This window comes from Psammomys obesus, unplaced genomic scaffold, assembly GCF_907164565.1.
Source record: "Psammomys obesus unplaced genomic scaffold, mPsaObe1.curated_primary_1811, whole genome shotgun sequence".
NCBI classification, from domain to species: Eukaryota; Metazoa; Chordata; class Mammalia; order Rodentia; family Muridae; genus Psammomys; species Psammomys obesus.
The window spans coordinates 26,609,369-26,612,048 of record NW_026596117.1 but is presented as its reverse complement, the minus strand read 5'-3'; the positions used below and the strand labels follow the sequence as shown (position 1 = coordinate 26,612,048).

Below are 2,680 nucleotides of genomic sequence, written 5' to 3'. Positions count from 1 at the left end.
AACAAAAATACCTGCTGCAGATCAAGAATGAAAAGGGCGGCTTAAATACCAAACCTTAAGCTGACCCAGCATGTCCAAAAAGGGAACCCTTAGAGGCTGTTTGTAGTTGGAAATTAGTCCACCCACTATGAAAATCAGTATAGATGCCCACCCCCCTGGAAAAAAAAAAACTAAAAAAGACCTACTGTGTGATTCAGATGTACCACTCCTGGGTGTTTACTTGAAGGACTCTGGATCCGTGACTCAAAGATACTTGCTCACCCTTGTTCATTCCAGCACTATTTACAAGAGCTACATCATAGAACCAAGCCAGGTGTCTAGTAACAGAAATAAATAAAGTAAATGCCACACACACAGAGAGATAATTTTATTCAGTCATGAGGAAGGCAGCTAAATTGAATACAACTAGATGTAACCATATTAATTAAGCTAGATACAGAAAGAAAATATTCCACTTTCTCTAATATACTAAATTTTATATAAGTTAAGTTATATGTATAGATGACATGAAAGTAAACCTGGAATTGTCTAGGGCAATGAAGGGATCAAATAGAAGTGGGTGGGGAAAAGGGGAGGGGAGGATGATGAGGGAGGACAGGTCAAAACAAAGTATATGCTTACATGAAAATATCTTTATGAAACTCAATAGTACATACACTGAGCATACACTGATTTTATTTAATTTTTTAAATGGCAAAGCCAAAGTCCAGGCCTGTAATCAGATCTGCACAGAAATCAACATTTGAATATACCAGGATAATCTTTACACAATGCACAAAACATCACTCCAACAAAGGAGTCCAAACTTAGAGAGACAGTGTGCTCTGTGTATGTGTGTGTCTCCTGTCTGTATGTGTGTGCAGAGGGGGTCTCCTGTGTGGATGAGGTCTCCAGCCTCAGGGTGGCTCTGGAGATGCACACAGGCCGACACCCACTGTTGGCCTTCTCTGTTGGCCAGCACCTCGTGAGGCTCACATGAGCACCTTCCATCTCCTGCCCTGCTGAGATCTCTGGACTTCCTGGGCTTCTTTTGTAGGCTTCTCCAAGGACGACGCCTCCTCCTGGGACCTATCACAGTCCCCTTGCTCAGGCAGGGGAAGACCTAGCAGCTGGGCCCCTGAGAGGCCCAGGTCCCTGATGGCGGTCATGGTATTGGTGATGGGGATGGCCACCAGCCGCTCCAACTCATCTGCCTCCTCCAGTGCCTCCCGGTTCTGCCAGCATCTTCAGGTATTCCTGATGGTGCTCCTCTGGGAGTTTCTTCTGCCCCTGCTTCAGCCTCTGCTTCATCTCTTCAATGGCCGCCTTCCTGCGCTCCACCTTCCGGCTCCACCTTCTGCTCCGGGAAGCCTGTCAGGCACTCGCCTCTCTTCATGGAAGTTGACGTGCTGAGACCGCCAGTCATCTCCATCTCGGTTCTTCTTGTTGCTAGGCCATAACATGGAAACCTCACACACGCCAACTTCAATAATAATAATAATAATAATAATAATAATAATAATAAATTCAGGATGTTTGCTTGGCTCAAAGCTGAGGAGCTTCAAGGGCATCCAGTGTTCCCTCTGTGTTCACACACTCTAGTTTGGGGACTTCGAGGGCATGGTGCCTACAGAGCTCCATCCTGGCGGGTGCCTTCTCCCTTCCCAGGTGAGTAACACGATGGTGACCTTTCTGATTGCTGTGACAAAGTGCGGACAGAAGCAACTGTGTTAGGGTTCTCTAGAGGGACAGAACTTATGAAAGAAATATGTGCATACATATATATGTTTTTTATGGGGTTTATTAAAATGGGTAACGGGCTGTTGTCCAGCTAGTCCAACAAAAAAAAATCCAAAAACAGCTGTCTACCAACAGAAACCCCAAGACTCCAGTAGTTGTTCAGGCCACAAGGCTGGATGTCTCAGCTGGTTTCCAGTATGAGCAGAATCCTGAAGAAGTAGGCTCTGATGCCAGTGAAGGGATGGACTTGCCAGAAAGAGGGAGAACAAGCAGGCAGAGAGCAGGCTTCCTTCTCCACTGGGCTGCCGCAGAAGATGTCACCCGGGGTCAAGGTGGGCCTTCCCTCAAAGATCCAGGTTAAAAATGGGTCTTCCCACTTCAAATGATTTAATCAGGAAAAACTCCCTCACCGGAGTGCCCAGCTGACAGGGTTTTTGTTAATTCCAGATGTGGTCATGTTGACAACCAAAAACTGGGAAGAAAATGGGGAGATCATGCGGCAGGAACACCATGGGCAGCTGATCAGCTGATCATGCCGCAGCCACAGTCTGACAGCAGTGAGGAAGGCTGTGCTCAGCTAGCTCCCCCTTTTGACTTAGCCCGGAACCCCAGCTCACAGAACCGTGATTCCCATGCGATTTAGGGTGGTTGTCCGCCTCAGCTAACCTAAATCAGTAACTCTCTCATGCGTATGCAACACACACATGTGTAAAACACACAGGTTTGGTGCACACAGGGAGTGTGCACCAAAACGGAGGGAGCATCTGCAGCAGGTCCACCAAGGGATCCTGTCAAGTTGGCAATCAATGTAAATTATCACAGAAACGATGAGAAAAAAACCTGCAGAGGAAGTGTTCCACTCTTGCACAAGTTGGTTCCCTGGAGAGCACTGCTACTTTTCCAGCTGCTACAACACACACACACACACACAGGCACAGGCATGCACACACACACACACACA

The 2,680-nt window shown here is 47.1% G+C and overlaps 1 pseudogene; it reads right to left on the bottom strand.

The window, feature by feature from the left end:
• Positions 1-921: 921 nt before the first annotated feature.
• On the bottom strand, positions 922-1,442 carry LOC129692735 (nucleolar protein 12-like; annotated as a pseudogene).
• Positions 1,443-2,680: the final 1,238 nt, after the last annotated feature.